The sequence below is a fragment of the Cornus florida genome, unplaced genomic scaffold, assembly GCF_030987335.1.
Source record: "Cornus florida cultivar Cherokee Brave unplaced genomic scaffold, ASM3098733v1 CherokeeBrave_3.0.0_Hap2_Chr04, whole genome shotgun sequence".
Classification (NCBI taxonomy): domain Eukaryota; kingdom Viridiplantae; phylum Streptophyta; class Magnoliopsida; order Cornales; family Cornaceae; genus Cornus; species Cornus florida.
The window spans coordinates 81,280,900-81,306,643 of NW_026775574.1; the positions used below are offsets into that span (position 1 = coordinate 81,280,900).

The following is a 25,744-nucleotide window of genomic DNA, read 5'->3' on the forward strand; positions in this document are numbered from 1 at the left end:
TTTAAATGGGATTGGATTGAATATTTAAGTAATTTTTTTAAAATTATTCTATATATGTTTTTTTTTATTTATTTTTTTTATTAGATGGTTTTTACATTAAATATTTTTAATGTTAATTTGATTAAATGCTATGATATTAAACTAATATTGTGGTTTTTGGTTGATGGATCAATATTAAATATTTATTTAATGAAAATAGATTCATTAAGAATTGGATTACTTGATTTAATGTAAATAGATTTATTAAATATTTATTTAATGCATATATGATTGATATCATGGTTGCACCATTATGGGATGGGGGTACTTTAGGAATGGATTAACAGAATAGTTAAGTCCAACCTATTTATATTTATAAGGGAATGGAATTAACTATATAGCTAAGTCTTACTTATACCTGTCAGGTCAATGGAACAGTTGGATGACATATTATTAAAATAATATTTGGATAGTTTATTTTGGTAAGTGGATAGGACATATTTTATCTATATAATTATACACCATGATATGAGATTAAGTCTCAGGATCAGTGGTTAGGGTGCATATATTGTCAGGGAAGTGTAGCTAGATATATTGTAGTTTTGTGCTATAACGACCCTCACCCTGGCCAGACACAATATTGTCCGCTTTTGGCTCACCCAGACCAGAGACTTCCCAGGGGGTCACCTATCCTGGTACTACTCCAAGTTAAGCACGCTTAACTACAGAGTTCTGATGGGTTCACGGCCATCACGGCTTTAAAACGCGTTGTGTCATAGAAGGGTGTTGAATCTACATATAGCACTTGCCCCATCCACACCCAGACGATGTGGGATTGTGCACCTATAGCTCGCCCAGTGTGGTAGCCTACTGGTGCCCCCTGCACACGCTCACACACACCCGCCCACAAGGTCGCCACAATCACCCCCCCTTTGGGGCCCAACGTCCTCGTTGGCCACACTTCCGGCTAGGTCAGGCTCTGATACTATTTGTAACGACCCTCACCCTGGCCAGACACAATATTGTCCGCTTTTAGCTCACCAAGACCAGAGACTTCCCAGGAGGTCACCCATCCTGGTACTACTTCAAGTTAAGCACGCTTAACTACAGAGTTCTGATAGGTTCACGGCCATCATGGCTTTAAAACGCATTGTGTCATAGAAGAGTGTTGAATCTACATATAGCACTTGCCCCATCTATACCCAGACGATGTGGGATTGTGCACCTGTAACTCGCCCAGTGTGGTAGCCTACTGGTGCCCCCTACACACGCTCACACACACCCGTCCACAAGGTCGCCACATGTGCCCTGGTAGGTCTAGGTACTCATGCCCACTATATGTGCATTTTGCATGCTGCCTACTATTAAGGTTGAGGCAACTCTATAGTCTAGTGAGGTTCCTTTAGTGTGTGTATATATATATACGGACTATTAGTTATTGTCGAATTGATTAGGATGTATATGAGTTTTGAGTCTCTGTTTGGGATGTAGTAGAATAGAATTTGTCCATGGGCTAACCCACTATTATTTTTTAGGTGTTCGTCAGCTCCCGACTTAGAGTTTATTCGTGCTGTGCAAAGACATTTTATTCAGTCTTCTGATTCTACGTAGGATTCCTTTTTATTTTTTTTTTAGTTATGGATTTTGATTATTTCTTTATTTCAGTTTGGATATTATTAAGGGTCCACTAGATGGATTCCAGAGTTGTAATGATATTGGAAGTGGTTTTGATTTGGAGGATTATTTAATTATTAAGTAAGGATTTAATATTTAGTTCTTGTCAGCTTATTATTTATTTATTTATTTATTATTCTTTTTGTATTCAAATGCTTGTTTAAATATTAATTATTTGATATCCCTTATATTCTGTGCTTGGACTTAATCACTCGTGGCTCTAGAATCGAAGGGTATCACATTCAAAGTTCAAGTGATCTAACCGGTTAGATCATCCATGTAACCGATCAGATGAGGATCACAGTGAGTATGCATTCTTTGCTAAAGTCATGTAACCGATCAGATCTCATAAATAACTGATCAGATGAATAACTCAGTGACCATGTATTTGTGATTAGCAATCTAACCGGTTAGATTAACTATGTAACTGATCAGATGAAGACATGTAACCAATCAGATGTCAACATGTAACTGATCAAATAAAGAAAACAGAAAAGAAGTCAAAAAGTTGTCCTCCCTCATCTAAACGATTACTTCGCTAATCTAACCGATCAGATGAACTCATGTAATCGATCAAATGAACAATATACTCGATCAGATGGATTTTACTGAAAAAGGGGAAATCATCTCAGATCTAATATAACCAATTACATGCCTGATCTAATCGATCAGATGGTCCAAGTAATCGATCAGATGGTGAATATAATTGATCAGATGGGCTTGTAGATCTGATTTAACCGAGTACTTAACCAATGTAACCAACTACATCTAATACCTATTCAGCGGTTTAGAAAGTTTATCTACCTTTTCTGTCTAGATCTTCACAGGGCTCTATATATATGCGTGATTCTGACATAATGACATACACTACTACAGTAACAATCTTCCTCGGGAGATATCAGAATCATCCAACCTTCATATTCTCTTTATCATTGTTTCAAACATATCGTGTTGAGCATAGACTCTCTTGCTGTATATTTATCTTTCTATAGGACTATGAGTTTTTCTTTTCATATCCCATCTTAAGAAATTGTAATAAGCTTTGGCTTAATTCCTTCATTTGTAAGGGTTGAATAAAGCTAGCAGAAAACTAAAAGAAGTTTTGTGATACCCCTCATTTCTAGAGCCACGGGTGATCAAATCCGAGCACAGATCCGAGGGATACCAAACAATCAATATGTAAACAAGCAGGAATAAAACTGAAATAAGAATAAATTAATAATACGCTGAAAGAAAACTAGAATAAGAATCCTCAAACTTGAAATAATAAATCAATATAATTTAAAACCGTACAACTCGGGAATCCACCTAGTGGACCCCTAATCCCAAATCCTTGAATAAAATTACAGTATTAAAATCTAAAACCAAAATAGAAAGGAAATCCTATGTAACCGGAAGAGTGAGTGTCTGTATCTGCATCAACACGATCAATCTCCAAGCTTGGTACTGGCAAATATCTAAAAAATAGGAGTGGGTCAGGCCCACATGCAAGTTCCAATCTACTACAATCCGTACATAAACCCGATACGCAGATACATCCTAGATAACTCAGCAATATTTACAATAGTCCATATATATATATACACACTATAGGATGCTCACTAGCCTATAACATAGTTCAACCTGGGTAGATGGTGATATATAAAACACACTTTTCAGCGGCCAAGTACCTAGACCTACCAGGGAACATTAGCTATATCTAGCTACTCAACCTTTGCAATATACGCACCCTAACCGTGATCAGGAGACTCAAGCTCGTATCACGGTACCATAAATATATATATAAATTCCTTCCTAATGCAGAAAGATAAAACAAACATCCGTTATGTCGTTCAACTATTTTAGTTAATAGGACATGTATCCATGTAGGAGTTAACTATTTTAGTTAATCCATTCCGTATGTATGAAGGGGTAGGACTTAGCTTTTTGATCTAATCCATCCCTGATATGTCACCGTCCTATACCGGTACAAATAATGCAAATGATCCACAAATGATGCACATTCATTAGAACATCAAATATATCCAGAAACCAGCATAATAGAAATCAGATATTATTAAGATCCTATCATGCCTCCAATATATGATTAAACCATAAATCCTTCCTTTAAATTGTTAAAGTAATGATAAACAACTTAAATTATCCAATTTCATACAATTGATCGAACATAAATTTTAACAGTTCATCAATTAACATCCATAGCACAATATAATGACAAATAGAGTTATTACGGTGCACATTATACTAGACTGCCAAAAATACCTCCATACTAGTCCAGTTCGTTTGCTAAAACAAAACTAGTAATCACAACCTACATCACCCTTGACAGCATGCCAAGTAATGCTTAAATTACATGATGTCCTTTTAATCCTCACTATAGATCATGTGTCTGATATAACGACACTCAGAAAACTACCCGAAGTACATCTTATGAAACCCCAAAAGTATTCCCATACAAGTCCATTTAGTTCGCTAAAATAAAGCTAGCAACTAAAACTCCTACAACTCCTGTCGGCATGCAACCTATCAATTAAAATTACATGACGACCCTAACCATAGCATAAACAACCCTCTTAGAACTGAAACATGTCATTTATATCATTGTTATAAATTCCTAACACTTACCTTTATAGCAGTTCATTTAATTTGCTAGCCAACCAACGATTCCAGTTCTCCTTCCTTCTTGACAGTATTGAACATTCTTATTTTAAAATTTATGTTATCCATTCCCATTACCTGAATCAATGCATCTTAGGTCTTAAACATGCTCTGTACACCATTTTAGAACCCCCATGAAACTCCAAAATTACCCTTTTGCCCCTAAAGTATCAAAAATTACTAGAAATACCCCCGGAGGGGTTTCCGTTCAAAGGAGCCAGCTCCCCCCCCCCCCCCCCCATGGGAGCCGGCTCTTCATCTTCTAGAGCCGCCTCTCCCTCATGGAGAGCTGGCTCTACCTTCTTGGGAGCCGGCTCTCCCTCATGGAGAGCCGGCTCTACCTTCTTGGGAGCCAGCTCCCTCATTTAGGTAGCCGGCTCTCTTCCCCTAAGAGCCGTCTCTGCTCCATTGCTTCGTCTCTGCTTCGTCCAGTTGCCGTCTATGCTTCCGGCGAAGTCCAGTGTTCTATTCCAGAACTTTTTAAGATTATTAAGGTTCCATTAATGCTCTTAAACCCCTAGAGACTCCTCCTATCCCAATGTGAACCAATTGACAAACAAAACTTAAACTACACACACAGTTTATGCAAGAATAAGTTTAAACTTTAAAACGCAGAACAGATTTCAGAAAACATCAAGCATGAATAAAGTCTGTTTTTTAAAAGTTTATTTAAGTTCCTGGAGTCTATATAAGATGCACAGAACACAAGTTTACAGGAGAGGAATAGACTGAAACTTGCCTTAAGATTCCGGTTTGAAACCTTCACCGCCGTTTCTAAGTTTCAGAATTTCCAAGACTGCATTCCACCTCTGACCACCATTCCAATCCTCTGTTGTTTCTTAATTCCATCCAGAAACAACCCCTTTGTTCTTCCCCTATTTTTCCTCCTTTAGCCTCACAGCTTCTCCTTCAATTCTCTCTCTGTTCCTCTCTTCTCTAGTTGCAGGGAAAAAGGTTTTTCAAACCCTTGCAGACATACAACATATATATATATATATATATATATATATATATATATATATATATATCTGCCCTATCAACCCTAATCCTAATCCCAGCCTAACCATATGTCGGCTAATTAATCCCTATAGAAGAAAAACCCTAATCCTACGACCATACAAAAAGAATCCATACCAACTAAGTCATTTTAAAACACACGTCATTAATCCAAGTAAATCACAATTATTTTAATTAATTAAAGTAAATCACAATTACATAGCTAAAAATACAACCAACATACAGTTACAGTTAAATAACTTAGTTAAAGAAAAACCAATACCATAAAAAAAAAAAAAAAAAAAAAATTAAATAACCACTTTCAAACAAATAATAAATAAAACAAAACACCTAAGTCACATAATTAAATCAATTAAACAAAATTAAATCCCCATTTTTACCCTTTCGAAAACTAGGGGTATTACATTCTTCCCCCCTAACAAAAGGGATTCCGTCCTCGGAATTCACGAAACTCTGAATTAATGTTTTTGCAAATTTATTTCCGTTTCCGTGTGGCACAACCCCTTTAGACGAGCTCCACCAAATTCCAACATATCCAACAATATATTAAGTTTCTATGTTTAAGAAAATAGCATAAATGTACAACGCCTAGATTATATCTAGCAACGAGCCAATCTTACCTAATATTTAATGAAGGGTAACCATCCCTATTCCTTCCAGTTCCATAAAACTAACACATAAAAGTCCTATGCATCCAGTGTTTAACAAGTTGGTAACGCTAAACAATAGGCTACTGCCGAAACCAATAACCAAAACCCGTGAAGAGTCAGTGTGATACATAAAACTGACTTTCCTCCAAAACGCATTGCTTCCGATACGGAAGACCGCTCAAACAACCCTTTCTTGATATAAAACTCCCATGTACGAGTTCCACTATCTACAAAATCCGACTGTCGCCTCCAAACCGTGAGCACTCATTACCAAAAGAGAGCATGGTTCTCCAATGTATCCTTACATAAAGTCAAGGTCTTATTAGATAACCTCGCTTCCATGCCGGACCAACCAGTGAGAGATCGGTACAACCCGACTATCTAAAATCCCAAACATTGTCGCACGAACCTCCTTATGCCAACAATAGCACAGATAATATCTGAAACGGTAAGTAACGCTTTCAATTACCCATGCCAACCTAGGATACATATCCTAAGCATATTTGCCATGATTAAATAGAATATCACGATCCAATTTCCCGTCTAGAGATGCGAAGCATAGTTGTTGCTCCAACACCTTCAGAAAGCTCCTTTGACATAGCACCGGTTATCTTCCATATTGAATAACCACATGCTATAACTCCGTTATCAGCGCAATGTACAACTGATAAGAAACGCCAAAGTAAACTCCACTAAAGTGTAGTCCACAAGCAAACTTGCTCTATCCACTACTCTTAAACCATATGGAATTAAAATTCCCACAAATGTCAGTAATTTCTACCAACCATCCTCTCCTAATTAGTCTTACTCCCATTTCGATATAAGAAAGGACTAAAACCTCCAGTGATATCCAAGCATCAATTTTCCACCCTACTAACAGATGATACTCTTAGGGACAGTTATGTACATGTCCCTATCTGTACCGCACCAAAACTAACATTGTATGTCGGGATGCAACTCATAACTATTTGACTGCACTGTAAAATTTTACTAATTTACATCTCAGTCACTTCGACCTTCCTGGAAATATTAAGACAACTACTAATCCTCCTTCAGTACCCTAACTCATCTGAGTAAGGTACTACCTCCTGTGGGATCAGCTCAAATATTCTAAGTTGACCACTTCTATTTCCCTGGTAATAGTAAGTGGTATTATTTCCACATGCTAAACCACAACGGATTGCGTAATAACCACCGAAGGTTCAATTACCATATCGGTTAAGAAGATCATCATCCTCCCTGTTACTTTTACCAGACGAAGCTTAATGCAAATGTGAATCACCACATCTATCCATCTAAGTTGTCTCGTGATCCATGCTATTTGTAGGAACTAATATCTTACCAGTTCCAAAATAGACAAAGTGAAGCTGATTTAATTTTATCAGTCAACGATATCCCAACCAGAATCCTGACCCTTGTGTAGGATCAGTAATCTCTCATCTAGATCCGTGGAAACTACTCTGTCAGTCCCGCTCTAGCATGAGAAGTGGCCGCAAGGATCGAATGATCTTTGACGGTCCATCTAGATTATTTACCAGATATCAGACTTTGAGACAGATATTAGATGTTCGGTCTTATCTTCAAGTCTTTGACATCTTACTTTTCTAACACAAGTAAATGTCGATTAGATATCCCGTCTAACTGCAACCGCATATGAAAATCTTTTCATCCTCCAAATAGTCAACAATTGCCGAGCAACAACTACTTGTTGCGAACGGTAACCTAAAAAAAAAAAAATTTCCATACTATTTGTGCAACTGAATGACCTTGCCTCCTCCTTGATATGCAACTCCAGCACCTCCTCCTAATGACACCCCCTGATAAAAATAAAATTCTTGATTAAGAATTGACTGATGACTAGTAAATCCGTCTGCTATCCTCAGTCGGTGTCATTCCAATAAGTACTTAAACCAGTACTAAAATCCTTCTGCTGACTTAGGACTACCTCTTCTAAAATCTCGAAGAAGATAGTCAGCCAAATCAGTTCCTCCAGTAAAACATCATGGCATTATAGTTTATCAAATAAATCTATATCATTTGACTCGAACTGCTGGCTTACTTATCCCATCCTGAAAATGTACTATAACTACACATATCTAAGTTCACTAAATTGGCTAAGGGTAGGTATACTACCAAACCCTTGGACCCCATGCCCAAAATTCTAGCGTAATTAATGTTATTCCTCCAAACGGTAGTTGATTAATCACACACTTGTGCCCCCAACTAAACCGTAATCCCAATCCTGACTAATTAACAAAAATAAAACACCTAAAGCACACACATTAAAACACAATAGAATCCTACATAAAACATCATTCCTCCTAGCAAAGAAAATCTCTTTTATAAATCAACTTTACCGGATTGGTTCACAATCTCTTTTTTTTTTTTTTTTTTACAGTTTCAGAGGAAATCATCCAACCTCGAAACATAAGCTCAAATCATAGCTCAAAATAAAATCCATTTGCTTCAGCAAATTCCAAAGGCTTAACCTTCATCCTCCTTATACACGGAATGCAAACCGTCTAATGTAGCTTTAAGAAAGCAACTTAACTGTCCCAAACTAATCCCTATACTCCCCGGAACGTTATATAAAATCATTGCTTTATTCCGAGAAGAACTCCATTCAAATCCTGAACCCCTGAAGAGTTCCTTTATCTACCTCTTTGAAAGGTAACACGAAAGGTTAACTATCCACCCAACCCTACAAGTATCATTCACTATACTATTAGCGAACAAGATCACTCTCGCGTGATCCTTGATTTTTAACATTCAAGTCCCTCTTTCTTGGATACGTTGAAATCTCTTATACTAGAATCCTCTTTAGACTCCTATTCCTCAGTTGTCTCCTTTATGAGAACAACTGAAATCGCGTTGGTCCCTTTATACGGTAACCTAAAACACACTCCTATATCCCTCATTGGTTTATACTTCGAAAAGTAGCGCCAACCGGAACTAAACCTGAAATCCCAAGTTCTGCTTCTGATAGAGAACTCGATAATGTATTCCTCTACTCCTTTGGGTCTGATTCGCTGTTGCCGTGGACCCCATCCTCCTTCTAGTGTCAACCATTCCATAAGGATGAAATATAATTGACATCAGCTCCTCCTAACGAACCGTAAAAGAGTACAACGAATCCTAATATGGCTCTAAGTTTTTTTTTAAGAGACGCAACGCGGAAGACTTCTAATGAAAGACACTCCTAAGGACACTAGAACCTGGAGTGCTCTGATACCAACTGTGATACCCCTCATTTCTAGAGCAACGGGTGATCAAGTCCGAGCACAGATCCGAGGGATACCAAACAATCAATATGTAAACAAGCAGGAATAAAACTAAAATAAGAATAAATTAATAATACGCTGAAAGAAAACTAAAATAAGAATCCTCAAACTTGAAATAATAAATCCATATAATTTAAAACCGTACAACTCGGGAATCCACCTAGTGGACCCCTAATCCCAAATCCTTGAATAAAATTACAGTATTAAAATCTAAAACCAAAATAGAAAGGAAATCCTATGTAACCGGAAGAGTGAGTGTCTGTATCTACATCAACACGATCAATCTCCAAGCCTGGTATTGGCGAATACCTGAAAAATAGGAGTGGGTCAGGCCCACATGCAAGTTCCAATCTACTACAATCCGTACATAAACCCAATATGCAGATACATCCTAGATAGCTCGACAATATCTACAATAGTCCATATATATATATACACACTATAGGATGCTCACTAGCTTATAACATAGTTCAACCTAGGTAGATGGTGACATATAAAACACGCTTTTCAGCGGCCAAATACCTAGACCTACCAGGGAACATTAGCTATACCTAGCTACTCAACCTTTGCAATATACGCACCCTAACCGTGATTAGGAGACTCAAGCTCGTATCACGGTACCATAAATATATATATAAATTCCTTCCTAATGCAGAAAGATAAAACAAACATCCGTTATGTCGTTCAACTGTTTTAGTTGACAGGACATGTATCCATGTAGGAGTTAACTATTTTAGTTAATCCATTCTGTATGTATGAAGGGGTAGGACTTAGCTTTTTGATCTAATCCATCCCTGATATGTCACCGTCCCATACCGGTACATATAATGCAAATGATCCACAAATGATGCACATTCATTAGAACATCAAACATATCCAGAAACTAGCATAATAGAAATCAGATATTATTAATATCCTATTGTAATACCCCTAATTTTAAAAGGATAGTCTCGGCATTTATTTATTATTTTTATTGTATTTTTGCATGATTATTTGGATTAATTATTTTTATTTATTGTTTTGATGTAATTGTTTATCTATGTGTCATGTGTTTTAAATTGAATTAAGTTATCTTTTATTCTTTAATTGGCATTTTATTGTTTAAGTGTTTTTAATTATTTAATTGGGTCATTTAATTAGTTAATTAGTTAAGTGGATTTAATTCAATTTATTATTTTTTCATTTAATTCTGTTTTAAGTTACAGTTAAATTTAGGGTTGCATTACATAGGTGGCCGACGTAGGTATTTATCTTAGGTCGGTTTATGGGCCGAGATGGGCTCTGGCTTAAGGTTACATGGATTAGGGTTTAATCACTAAGCCTATAAGTATGTGTGTCATGGTGGTTTAGGGTTTGAGAATAATTAACCGGAATTTCTGTAAAAACAACAGAGACCGTGAGATACAGAGAGAGAGAAACAGAGAGCAGTTGTGGGAAAACAGAGTGAGGCTTAAGAGGATTTGTACAGAGAGGACCAAGGAGGTTGAGTAAGGATTAGAGACAGAGTTATAAGAAGCTTGGCGGCGTTCAGAATTGCCGGAAAACTTAGAAACGACACAGGGATTTCAAGATTGAAATCACAGGCAAGTTCTTCTCTTTCTCCTTCCCTTTGGCTCGTGTTCTGTGCACCTAGATAGTCTCTAAGGATTAACTAATTAGTAAATGAAACTTATGTGTTCAATGTATGCTTGTTGATGATTTGTTTGCATTGAATCCAAATCTGTTTATAGTTCGTGTATTGTTTGCTTCCTGTTCTGTTCATTAGAGCATATTAAAAATCTGTTGCGTTTTAGTTATGATTCTTGCCTCTATCTTCTGTAAACAAACCCTAGGGATGTTAATGGGATGTTATAAGACTCCTAAGATCAGTTTGTGAAGAGAAACAGAGAGGTTGGAATAGAATTATGATTTCAGTTTTGTTCCTAACGCAGGTTAGTTCGGTAGCAAATTTAGTCTCTGTAATTGTTTTAATTGTTGTTATCAAGCCATTGGGATGCTACTAAGTATTAATAGGACACCTAAGTTTGGTTTTAAAAACTAACAGAGGGTTAGGAATAAGCCGGAGAAGGAGCACAAGAGCTGAAACACGCACCGGGGACGAAGGCTCACACAGGAGGTGAGAGCCGGCTCCATGGAAGTGGGAGCCGGCTCCCACAACAAAGTGGAGCCGGCTCTAGGAAGTCCTAGAGCCGGCTCTAGGCTGGAAAAGAGCCTGCTCCAAATTCTGGAGCAGGCTCCCTTGTTATTTTTAATTTCTTTTACGATTTTTATTTTATTTTCTACATACTATGTTCACTGTTGGAGCATGGAGACTGTTTGAATGAATTTGGAACTTTACAGAGGGATCAAGGAATGAATTTTGAGTGTTATTAAGACCCTAAATTGAGTAAAGTTTAATTCTAAGTTGTTGGGACAAACAGTGTAAAAATTAAGGCACTTAACACATGGAAGTTGAATTAATTGTTGAATTAAAATTCAGCAATTTGATGGAACATAATGTGTTTATAAAACTTGTTTTAGAATGCATTCAAGTGCATGATAAGGTCATCTAATTATTAATTTTGATCTATGCATGCTTAGGAGGCTAGTTGCTAAATTATTAAATTGTTTACTGCAACTATATGGTTAATGTTTGGATTTAAACTGCTGAAATATTTAAACAATCTTCTGAATTGTTTTAGCAATTTATTGGTTAATAATAGGATTATTTACCCTATTCGCATGCATGATGGAGTCCCTGACGTATCAAATTTGGTCTATGCATACTCTGGATGTTAGTTGTTGATTTGTTAAATCGTCTCCTGCAACTATATGGTTAAATGCTTGGATTTAAATTGCTGAAGCTTTAAATATTTTTCTACAATTGTTTGGATGGTAGTTTTGGTCTGTAAATTATTGAACTGTTATATATGTTGTAATTTACATGGATAAGGAGGATGGTATGTACCGGTATGGGACGGTGACATACTAGGGACGGTTTAGCTCAAAACGCATAAACCTAACCTAATGGATTAATGGAATGGATTGAAAGATATCGAATCCTAATTGTGGCTAAGTCAGATCAGCTGTAACCAAGTTGGATGACTTCCTGGATTAACGGATGGTAGTTAAGTCATATCAACTGAATAAGTGGAGTGACTAACTAGTTGGTTTATTGTAGGTCAGTTTAATAAATAGTTGAACTGCTTACCCTGGATTTGGACGGACTTTATATATATGTTTATGGTACCACGAGTGGAGCTTGAGTCTCAGACTCGTTGGTTAGGGTGCGTATATGCAGTGGATGCGTAGCTGATTATAATAGGTTGAGGTGTACCCTGTTAGGTCTAGGTACTCATGCCCACCTTTGGGTGCGTATTCGCATGTTGCCTTCTATTCAGGTTGAGACCCCTATTATAGAATAGTGAATGTCCCTTAGTGTGGATATATTTATACGTATGGACTAGATAGATATTGTGAGGTGTCTACGGTGTATCTGCGTATCGGGTCACTGTATGGATTGCAGTTAGATTAGAACTTGCTCGTGGGTTTGACCCACTCCTTTATTATTCTTTTCAGGTACAGGACGGTTCCAGCCTTAGAGCTTGATCGTGCTTGTCGAGGACAGTCTCACTTTCATCTGAATACGTAGGACTTCTCTCGATGTTTCTAGCATTATCTATTTTCAGTTTTCAGTTTCGGTTGAACTTTTGGTTAGGGGTCCATCAGTGGATTCCCAAGTTGTAACCTTGAAGTTTTGGAGGATTGGATTTTTAATTTTCAGTTATACATGGAGGATTTTATAATTAATGTTACTTTCAGTTTTATTCCATCACTTTTGTTTCATTTTGTCATCTGTGTTCGCTTTAAAATACTTTAATTGTTTGATATTCCCTCGGGTTTGGGCCTGGGCCTGATCAACCCGTGTCTCAGATCCGAGGGGTATCACACCTATTATGCATCCAGTATATGATTAAACCATAAATTCTTCCTTTAAATTGTTAAAGTAATGATGAACAACTTAAATTATCCAATTCCATACAATTGATCGAACATAAATTTTAACAGTTCATCAATTAACATCCATAGCACAATATAATGACAAATAGAGTTATTACTGTGCACATTATACTAGACTACCAAAAATACCTCCATACTAGTCCAGTTCGTTTGCTAAAACAAAACTAGTAACCACAACTTACATCACCCTTGACAGCATGCCAAGTAATGCTTAAATTACATGATGTCCCTTTAATCCTCACTATAGATCATGTGACTGATATAACGACACTCAAAAAACTACCCGGTGTACATCTTATGAAACCCCAAAAGTATTCCCATACAAGTCCATTTAGTTCGCTAAAATAAAGCTAGCAACTAAAACTCCTACAACTCCTGTTGGCATGCAACCTATCAATTAAAATTACATGAAGACCCTAACCATAGCATAAACAACCCTCTTGGAACTGAAACATGTCATTTATATCATTGGTATAAATTCCTAACACTTACCTTTATAGCAGTTCATTTAATTTGCTAGCCAACCAACGATTCCAGTTCTCCTTCCTTCTTGACAGTATTGAACATTTTTATTTTAAAATTTATGTTGTCCATTCCCATGACCTGAATTAATGCATCTTAGGTCTTAAACATGCTCTGTACACCATTTAAGAACCCCCATGAAACTCCAAAATTACCCTTTTGCCCCTGAAGTATCAAAAATTACTAGAAATACCCCCGGAGGGGTTTCTGTTCAAAGGAGCCGGCTCTTCATCTTCCAGAGCTGGCTCTCCCTCATGAAGAGCCGGCTCTACCTTCTTGGGAGCCGGCTCCCTCATTTAGGGAGCCGACTCTCTTACCCTGAGAGCCGTCTCTGCTCCATTGCTTCGTCCGGTTGCCGTCTATGCTTCCGGTGAAGTCCAGTGTTCTATTCCAGAACTTTTTAAGATTATTAAGGTTCCATTAATGCTCTTAAACCCCTAGAGACTCCTCCTATCCCAATGTGAACCAATTGACAAACAAAACTTAAACTACACACACAGTTTATGCAAGAATAAGTTTAAACTTTAAAACGCAGAACAGATTTCAGAAAACATCAAGCATGAATAAAGTCTATTTTTTAAAAGTTTATTTAAGTTCCTGGAGTCTATATAAGATGCACATAACACAAGTTTACAGGAGAGTAATAGACTGAAACTTGCCTTAAGATTCCGGTTTGAAACCTTCACCGCCGTCTCTAAGTTTCAGAATTTCCAAGACTGCATTCCACCTCTGACCACCATTCCAGTCCTCTGTTGTTTCTTAATTCTATCCAGAAATAACCCCTCTGTTCTTCCCCTATTCTTCCTCCTTTAGCCTCACAGCTTCTCCCTCAAGTCTCTCTCTGTTCCTCTCTTCTCTAGTTACGGGGAAAAGGGTTTTTCAAACCCTTGCAGACATACAACATATATATATATATATATATATATATATATATATATATATCTGCCCTATCAACCCTAATCCTAATCCCAACCTAACCATATGTCGGCTAATTAATCCCTATAGAAGAAAAACCCTAATCCTACAACCATACAAAAAGAATCCATACCAACTAAGTCATTTTAAAACACACGTCATTAATCCAAGTAAATCATAATTATTTTAATTAATTAAAGTAAATCACAATTACACAGCTAAAAATACAACTAACATACAATTACAGTTAAATAACTTAGTTAAAGAAAAACCAATACAATAAAAAAATAATAATAATTTAAATAACCACTTTCAAACAAATAATAAATAAAACAAAACACCTAAGCCACATAATTAAATCAATTAAACAAAATTAAATCCCCATTTTTACCCTTTGAAAACTAGGGGTATTACAGGTTTGTTCTCTTAGTAAGAAGAAGAGAAGCAGAGTGCTTCTTGTACCGGTTTGCTCTCCACCCGTAAGGAGATGCCTTAGTGGTTTTGGGGAAGTCTTAAAAGGGATATTGAGCCAAGGAGTAGGAGTTACCAAACCTCGCTAAAATCATCGCGTCAAGTGTTTGCAATTCTCTATCTCTCTCAACTTTTTAACTGTGCTTAATTTCATCATTGATCTTATTTATATGCTTTAGTATATCAACACTGTTGAATGCCATATTTTGATTAATCTGATTATTTGGTATTATTTGCATAAGACTCTATTCACCCCCTCTAAAGTCATTATCTGGGCAACACGAGGTTTCAGTGTCGGGTTCCCATAGGATTCTCGATAGTCATTAGTAGTTCAAAATGGTTGATTGTGATGAGATTGTATTGATGTGAGTCCGGATTTCAGTATTGTTGAAAGTTTCATATGTGTTGGTTTGAGCGGTTCATCCCCTTGTGTATAAGGAGTTCAATTTCATCTCGAGTGAGATTGGGTGTCCACGGTTGGATGTTTGATAAGTAGTATGCGATGGGGTGTTAGGTTCACTCAATTCTGGTTGTCAGTCTCTTAGGAGAGTAGGGTTTATTATCCTTTCCATTTGTTTTAGTCTTGACAAGGACGTCATTGTGAGTATTGTTTCTCCACTTAGGAGTTATGTGCGCCGTAGATGGGTTGGCCTGTGTGCAGTCCTCTCTATTATTAGAAGTTATCGGTAAAGGTTTGATAGGATTGGTTGATTTACTCCCACGAAGGGAGGTGAAGTTTCTGGTTTTAGTAGTGCTTGTTTTAAGGATAATCATCATCAGTGAAATGTATGGTATGATTCGTTAACCGATGATTGGGTGTTCCTAGTGTATGATGTTAGCAGTGATGGCTAGGTAATGTGATGTGAGTCCTATGCTCAAATATTTTCGTAGATGATTTGGTTAGACAGTGTTTTGGAGACAAGTATCGGTATTGTCTTAGAATTATGTGATTAGAAAAGTGAATATGGGATTCCTTTAAGGAGAAATTGTAAGAGTTGATTCTGGATTTGAGATTGTAGGTAAGAGATAGCCTTACAAGGTGTTTTGACAAGGTAGGAATTGAATCGAAAGATGTTATAGAGTTTTTCTTTAATACAAGTTATTAGGGATGGACTGGAAAGCTTTTAAGCTTGATGGTTAGTTGTGGCATTCAGTATTGTCATGCTTTTAGCTTGTTACGAGTGGTATGATTAAGGTAGTGTTGGGATTCTTAAAGTAGTAGGTATGACTGTATAACTGTCGAGGTCTTGTAGAACGACGAATGCATGATGAATGAATTTTATGGTTGTCTTATGGACTGTGTGTGGTACTATATTTTAGGTTTGGACTTGAGGACGAGAACGACGTTGGTGCTGAGATCGCATTGATGACAAGAATAGTCTGGCCAACCATTTCTCCTGAATTAGTCCTTATTTAACATGATGTAGGGTCAAAGGTCAATAGTTGTTTTGACTAATTAATGATAGTGAGAGCATGGTGTTGTGTGTTATGTCAGTGTGACAATGTGGATTTGGGATGCAAGAGATTTCCAATTAGAGAATGAAAGTTTTTTACGGAATTAAGTAGGTTGTTTCGATTAACGAGGTGTTTTTGGCAGGTCTACGTGTCTAATGGAGTTTGATGGTTTGATGATTTGATTCTTGAGTTAAGTTTTGGGAATTTGTGTCCTGAGTACTCGATAGTACACCCTATGATTTGAGTGACTCGTACCTACCTAGTTGTTTAGAGATTTTCCACTTAGTTATCTTGGAAGGTATTGAGTATAATGATGTTAGTTGTTGAGATTGGTAATCATTTGTCCAGTTATGTGATGGTGTAACTACGTATTAGGTAACTTTATCAGGGATGTGTTGACTCGGGTTTAAGAATTATTATGTGATGGTCGGGATTCCTTGCCTTAAGTTTTGCGAATTCATCGGGGGATGAGTTGAGGTCGGATGTCGTTATGTTCGGTGGTCTAATGACCATTTTTCTTGTGAGTTTCGGAGCTTTGTGTGGATGTGTAGAGTGCACTCGATGTCAACTTTAAGCTAAGCATAGAATCCATTGGTTTCTGTGGTAGGATGTCGTGCGATGAGCACCCACATAGGGCAGTGAATATTGTATTACTAATGATAGTGGTCTGTGATTTTCTGTTGACATCCGGTGTCAAAGGCAATAAAGTCTATGTGCTCATAGTCTTGCGGGTTTCGTGAATTGTCCTTTGGGAAGGTGAATGGTTGTGGGCCTCCTTCTTAAGTAGGGTAGATTTCGAGAACGAAATCTCTTTAAGGAGGGTAGATTTCGAGAACGAAATCTTTTTAAGGAGGGTAGATTGTAATGTCCCAGATATTTTTGGATATTTTTAATTTTTATATTATTTATTTTTTGTGCCTCGTTTTTCGTGCCACTTTTAGAAGTGCATTTTTATTTATTTTAAGCCAATTATAAGTGACATAATTATTTTTAGAATTTTTTGAAGTCGGGATGACTTCCGAGCTAGGGAACTTCTCCTGGTTTTCTCATTTTAAAAGAGAGGCATTGTAGACATTTCATACACATATACATATGCTTATATATATATATATATATATATACAGTAGTGTTTAATTACAAGCAAGAAATTATATACTCACTTTTAATTATACCCTTAGAATCTAATCCTACGGTAATTAATTAATTAACTTTTTTTTTTCTTTATTTTAAGAAACTTATTCTTTCTTTCCATACCATTAAATATCGTTAGAAGTAAATGATAGAACTAGACAATTTATTAAAGGAAACAAGAATAAAACAATTTTACTTCAATATTTATTTAGTACATATACCCTATTTTCATCAATATATTGAATTTTGGGAAATTTTATATTGGAAAATACAGAATCGATTTATCTGTCATCGTTCCTTTTCATAAAAACTTATTTCTCATTGATTTCGTTTCAAAGATTACTCCCAAGCTTTATTCATTATATATGCTCTCTCTCCATAACAACTTGGCTACTCTTTGTCAAATTGACCAAGTAAAATTAATCGAGAAATTAAAAGTCATCATTTGTAATTTCTTCCCACTCTTTATCAATTCTATTAATAAATTATGCAATAAATTAAGAAAACATATACCTAAATGATTGTAAATAAATCGAGAACATAATTCTCCATTAGAATACTATAAATTAAGGACTTTGGAAAAACTTAGGATTGTGCAATGATATTATACAAATTTTGGCATGATTAACGCTTTGAACATTTAGATGGATATATAATAATGTATTAAGGGTTGTTTTGCTGGACCTTTCTAAAAAATTTATGAAGCCAATAGTCATCTCCTAATTCTAAATTAGTTGCTCAACAAATTCAAAGTCTTTAATTAAGCAGAGTATAAAATATGGATCAATCTTAAAATTTAAATTTTGATTATAATCAATACTTCTCGAGCAATCTTATTTAATGGCCATTTTATATACCTCTCTTAATTAATTTTATTTGGTTTCGGTTGCCGGTTGCAATTTTTTTATTGGCTTCTCATGGTTAAATAGATGGCCGGTAGCGATGAGGAAGAATTTTTTACAAGATAAAGAAGCCTAGGCAGAGAGTAGTAAAATTATTTTATTCTTGTTTCCTTTAATAAATTATATAGTTCGGTCATTTCCCTATAACGATATTTAATGGTGTGGAACGTGAGTGTATAATTTCTTGCTTCAAAGGAGCAATTCAACACTACTGTGTATATATATACATCCACATTGGGGTAGATATTTTAGGGATATAGATGTCATTGCAGTGGAAGGGAAAGGGCAAAGGAGTAACTTTGCCAAAAAGTTAGTAACCACCAAATGTTCACACATGGCATGCTTTGGACCATGCGATTGGATGCAAGACGAAGCTAACTTCTCCCTTTCATCTTTTCGGCTTTTCCCTCTCTCTCTAACTTCTTGTTATATATGTTTTCAAGCCAATTTTAATGCTAAGAACTTGTCTTCTTCTTCTTCTTCTTCTTCTTTATCATACAAAATGAAGGACAGTGGCACCGTTACAAGATCATGCTTCTTCATATGGGTTCTGGTTTTGTTCCAGCTGTTACACACCTCTGGTTTCTCTATTTCTATTGGAGGTGATACTCTTTCAGTGGGCCAGTCTCTCTATGTCTCAGAAAGGCAGACCCTGGTGTCTTGAACTGGGATTCTTCAACAAAGGTACTTCAGAGTATTCACCTAAGATCTATCTTGGCATATGGTATAAAAATGTTACTTTCCAGACTATAGTTTGGGTAGCTAACAGAGAACAAATGTTGTCTGAACCATCTTCTTCAAAGCTTGAGTTCTCTAGAGATGGTAATTTAGTCCTGATAGATAATATTGATAGAAATCCAATTTGGTCAACAAATTTTGTGTCCCCAACGCCAAATTCCACTGAAGCAGTGCTTCTAGATAATGGGAATTTTGTAGTTAGAGATGTTATAAATCCTTCTACAATATATTGGCAGAGTTTTGATCACCCAACGGATGCATTTCTGCCTGGCGCAAAGCTTGGCATCAATAAACTTACCGGCAAAACTCGAGTCCTTAGTTCATGGAAATATTCAGATGATCCAGCTCCTGGTAGGTTTTCATTCGGGATAGATCCAGTTGAAAGAAATCAATATTTTATATCAAATGAAATATTGAAGTACAATTTTGTATCAAATGAAAACGAAACCCATCTTACATTTCTTCCTTCCAATAGTTCTGTACTAGTAAGATTTGTGATGGCTATGTCAGGAAATTTCATGCTGCTAACATGGTTGTCTGGCGTCAGTAGGAATTGGGATTTTGCATGGCTTGGACCCATATTGTCACGACAATCTCAGGTCTATGCTTTTTGCGGGGCCTTCGGCATCTTCAGAGGTAATCTCACGAGCTTAGGCGCCTGTGAATTACCAGAAAATTCAAAAGTAGTTCCTTATAGAAGCCTTGAACGGTGTGAATTAGCTTGCATGCAAAATTGTTCTTGCATGGCTTATGCTTATGTTAGTAATGGGTGTTTGGTGTGGGAAGGGGATTTACTGAATCTACAACAACTCTCAAATGGAAGCCACAGTGCTAAACAAGATCTCTATCTGAAACTAGCTGCTTCTGAGCTTCCAAAAGCTGGAGGTATGTGGCTGCAATTTGCAATAAATAAAAGTGACTTCTATTTACATGGTATTATGCTTTGAATTAATTGTGATTAACCAAGATATATTATTTTTCAGGTGACAGGATGAACTTGAGGTTGATCATAATAGTGCCGGCTTCGCTTGTGGTTCTCATTTCTGGTGGCTTCATATGCTGTTTAATCTTTAGAAAGCTGAAGAAAATGGGTATAAGCGGTAGCCACAAAACTTTCAGTCCATATTAATCAAGGAATTCATACATGATGTATTTAACTCAATTATGAAATGAAAACATAACTTCGTCCGAGAGCAACATTAATTTAACAGTATGTACACTTAGAATTGACTTGGACCAAGTTTAGACCACAAATTATCTTTTTCTGGAACTTATTATATTTGTGATTTCCAAATAATATATTGCCTTGTTGTTTTGTTATAAACAGGAGAGAAAGATTCAAGGGAAGAAGAGAAAGATTCAAGAGAGAGAGATTCAAGCGAGGATTTGTTAAAATATGATTTTAGTGCTCATACAAATGCAGCTGCTGAAACAAACGACGAAAATAGGCTAGAGAGAAACAGAAAGAAGGATGTTGAGTTGCCATCCTTTAGCTTTGCGAGTGTCTTGGCTGCAACGGGTAACTTCTCGACTGCAAATAAGCTTGGAGAGGGAGGGTTTGGACCAGTTTACAAGGTAAAAGTTTAAGATATGAATTGAAGCGCTTTCCCTTAGAACCAATGACAATTTTGGAACCCTCCAAATTTAATGTCGAAAACTATTCATTTAACAATTTGTAAAAAGGGTTAACTGAATGCACGTAAAAACGGTTAACTGAATGCATGAGACTTCTACCATTGCACGGTTTAGGGAATTTAAAACCTTGCAGAACTTTATTTTCAACTTTAATCTTGTTCTTTGGTGAAATGATTTAGTTCCCTGGAAACTCGCTGACAAGGTGGCTTCCTCATAAGCACTTACAGTCTTCATTATTATTGTTATTTAATTGACTTGTTAAGTAACCATTCAAATGAGATTTTTTTTTCTCTTTTTGTCCCCTCTTTCCTAAACAGGGCAAATTACTCGGGGGGACAAGAAATAGCAGTGAAAAGGCTTTCTGGAAGATCTAGACAAGGGTTCGAGGAGTTCAGAAATGAGGCAGTATTGATAGCCAAACTCCAGCATCAGAATCTTGTTAGACTTTTGGGTTGCTGCATTGAGCAAGATGAAAACATATTGGTCTATGAATATATGCCCAATAAAAGTTTGGATTTCTTCTTATTTGGTTAGTGTTCTCTTATATTTAATTTGTGTTTTTTAATGTTTTCTTTTTGCCAAACATAGATGAATGTCATGTTCATTAATATGAACACAAGCCAGATCCTAACAGATGAGGGATGTTGGATTGGAGGACACGTGTTTGCATCATTGAATAAGGCATTGCTCAAGGACTGCTTTACCTATATCAATATTCAAGACTTCGTATAATTCATAGAGATCTAAAGGCCAGTAACATTCTACTAGATAGCGAAATGAATCCCAAAATATCAGATTTTGGCATGACAAAAATATTTGGTGGTAATGAATCCCAAGCAAACACAAATCGAATTGTTGGAACTTAGTAAGTAGAAGCAAAAACCTCTGCTAACACACACAACATATGTATGATACATTAAAGAAAGATTTTTCGCGAGTTACTAAATCTGATTATGTTATATATTAAAATTTAGTGGGTATATGTCTCCTGAATATGCAATGGAAGGCCGCTTCTCGATAAAATCTGATGTGTTTAGCTTTGGAGTATTATTGCTTGAGATTATTAGTGGCAAGAAGAACTCTAGTTTTTATGGCAGTGACCCTCTTCACCTCCTCGGATATGTAAGCGGCTCTTTTTATTTTATCTTGCAAAGTTGATATATGATTTCAGATTAAACTAAGCATAATACTTCCAAATATAATGAAATGTTTCAGGCATGGAAATTGTGGAATGCTGATAGAGGAATGGAGTTGATGGACCCAACATTGGATAATCCTTCTTCTACGTCTACATTGTTAAGATACATTAACAAAGGACTTATCTGTATCCAAGGATATCCAGATGATCGACCTACCATGTCTGAAGTTGTCTCAATGCTTAATAATGAATATGCACCTCTACCAAAACCTAAGGAACCTACTTTTTCTCTCTGCCGGCTTGTGGTGAATACAAATGCATCATTTAGCAATACTGAAAACCATTCAATAAATACTGTAACAATTTCAGAGATTGAGGCGAGATAGTATTTTCATATTCGCAAGACATTTTGTATCAAACGGAAATTCTAATCTCTTTGATTATGCTCTTAAATTTGATGTACTTTATTGCTCTTTGAATTTATTATATTTTTTTATTGTTTTGTGGGGGATATATTGATTCTTTAACTAGCTATAGTAGCTGAGAAGCTTTTCTAGGATTTGCTTGCTTTAGAAGTATTTGACACTGGATAGTTTACTTGTTTGGGATTGGTAACTTCTTCTGCTGATCATCATTCTCTAAATGATTTATGATAAAATATTTTCTTCTTTGTAAGAGCAATGAAGACACTAAAAGGTCATCTAATAGAAAGATGAGATCTAATAAAGTGACAGGCATTAGAAAGATGGAGATCTAATAGAAAGATGAGATTTAGTATAAGAATTTTTCATAATATTAACTTCTTTTTGTGTGATAAGTAAAATTTAATATATATACTCGCGTGCATGATTTTACTGGGCCTTGAACCCTCAACCTCCCGTTTCGGGAAGGTGGAGGACTAAACAATTAAGCCAAGGTTTTGTTAATAAATTTTTTATATAATTATTAGTTCTTGATTTATTAACAATATTATTGTGAAGTCATTTTTGTTTATGATTCACTTTCCTATCCTTCCGACCTCCAATACTGTATAGATGTTTTGACATTGTGGTATATCAACGAGTAACGAGACATACAAATATGGGGAAATATTCTTTGTTCTTAAGCTAGCTATGATGTTGAAAAATGTTCAGTAAATACTACTATAACACTTCAGAAATTGAGGTGATCGGAAAATAATCTTATATTTCAAAACATGTTGTTTCAAACGAAAATTCTATTCTCTTTGATTGTACTCTTAAATTTGATGTACGTTATTCCTCTTTGATTTTATTCTATTTTTTATTTATCTAGAGAGATATATTGATTCTTTTAACTAGCATAGTAGCTTAGAAGCATCTCTAAGATTTGCTTGCTTCAGAAATATTGTAACTCGAAAGTTTACTTGCTTTTAACTTGAGGACAAACTTCTTTTTTTAAAAAAACAATATATATATATATATATATATATCCTCACCTCTTGTTCACAAGTAAGCAAAAATTTATGTGTAGATAGATTTTTTTTTCATTTTACTAGAAAATTACTCTCTGTCATTAATAGACCAGTAATCTAGTGGTATCAGATTCTTACTTTTTAAAGAGAGGTAAAAATTAATTGAACCTCGGTGGAAGTATATGTGGGTAAATACAAACTAGGAAAAAAAAAACCACTTACTTTTCAAATAAAAAATTATCAATACCACCCAGTTTAATTATTAACGTAATTGCTAAAGAAGAAAGAAAAAAAAAAAAAAAAAACACAAAAAATATTTTCTAATTCTATTCACGTCTCTTGCTCACTTGTCACTCTCTCTCAATAAGGAAATTATTGACATCCCTCTGATCTAGTTATAGAATTTTGGAATAAAATTCAATACCAACCAAATTTAAGTACATAAAAAAAAAAATACTAAGCTCTCTTCACATCTCTTGCACATACGTCTCTCTTTAAAAAAAATAAATAAATAACTAAAAGAAATTCTACTCTCATCTCTAGGAATAAAAATCAACACTAGGTATCCCATAACGTCATGCTCAGAAGATGAACTTTGATATCTCGTTGCTCTACCGCCGTCAGTTATCTCTATCTAATATTGAATTCTTTGTTAATATATACACACACATATATATACTAGGAGAAGGCACGTGCGATGCACGTAGTGAATATTTTTTAACTTATAAAATTTTTGTTTTCATATTAATTAATAAAAATTTATTTTATATTAATAAATAAATACTGAAATATTTTGAAATTGGTGATAGAGTTTAAGTTTCGTAAATTAATAAATTCTTTTATGTTTTTATATTAATACTGAAATATGTATATTTTATTTTTTATTAAATAATAATTTTTTATTTTAATAGTGAAATATTTGAGTTTTGCAAAGTAACAAATTTTTTTTAGGTAATTTGAATTTTATTAGGTAATTTGTAATTTGAATTTTATTAGATAATTTGAAATTTAGTATAATTTTTTATTTACAATAGAAATTCAATTATATTAATTTTTAATTAAATTTTAAAATAGGATTTCAATTATACTAATTATACATTAGATTGAAATTGATATAAAAATTTATTATATGGAGTTTGTGGTCTTTGGAAGACCCTAGGTTATATTTTATTTTCTTTAAATATGTAATTTTTGGTAGAATTTTATAGAAATTATTTTATTTTATTAAGATATATCTTTGTAAAATTAGATTTTCTTTTATTAAAAAACTCATAAAAAATAGATAAATACAAGGGTTATATACTTATATGTGATAGAGTTCTCTTTTTGTATTAATTAATAAATATTTTTTATATTAAAAAATAAATACTGAAATGTTTAAATTCTTTAACATTTATATTTTATTTATATGTATTATTATATTATTATATATTTTCTTTAAATATATCTTTGTTAATGTGATAGAGTTATAGAAATTGTTTTATTTTTTTTAAATATATCCTTATTTAATTAGATTCTATTTTATTAGAAAACTTATAATAAATAGATAAATACATGTTATATGTAATAGAGTTTTAAAGAAAATAAAATACTTAATTTGTGGTAAAGTTTGGCTAATTTGTGTTAGAGTATTATAAAAACTATTTAAATATATCCTTATCTAATGTGATAGAGTTTCATTGCAAATAAAATAGGTAATTTATGGTAGAATTTTATATAAATTATTTATTTTCTTTAAATATATATATCCTTGTCTAATTATATATTTTTTTTTATTAAAAAACTCATAATAAAATATAATTTGTGGTAGAGTTTTAGAAAAATTATTTTATTTTTTATACCAATTATTAAATATTTTTTATATTAATAATTCTTGTCTAGTTATATTATATTTTATAAAAAAATTCATAACAAATACATAAATATGTAATTTTTATTAGAATTTTATATAAACTCTTTTAAAAGAATATTTTATTTTCTTTAAATATATCGTTGTCTAATTAGATTTCCTTCATCAAAAAACTCACAATAAATAGATAAAAACAAGTCATATGTGATAGAGTTTTAAAGAAAATAAAATAGATAATTTGTGATACAGTTTTATAGAAATTTTTATATTTTCTAGAAATCTATTTAAAATAAATAAA

At 34.6% G+C, this 25,744-nt stretch overlaps 1 pseudogene; it reads left to right on the forward strand.

Annotated features, from left to right (window-relative positions):
* Window positions 1–19,063: 19,063 nt before the first annotated feature.
* On the forward strand, window positions 19,064–22,661 carry LOC132303654 (receptor-like serine/threonine-protein kinase SD1-8; annotated as a pseudogene).
* The last annotated feature ends 3,083 nt before the right edge of the window (window positions 22,662–25,744 follow it).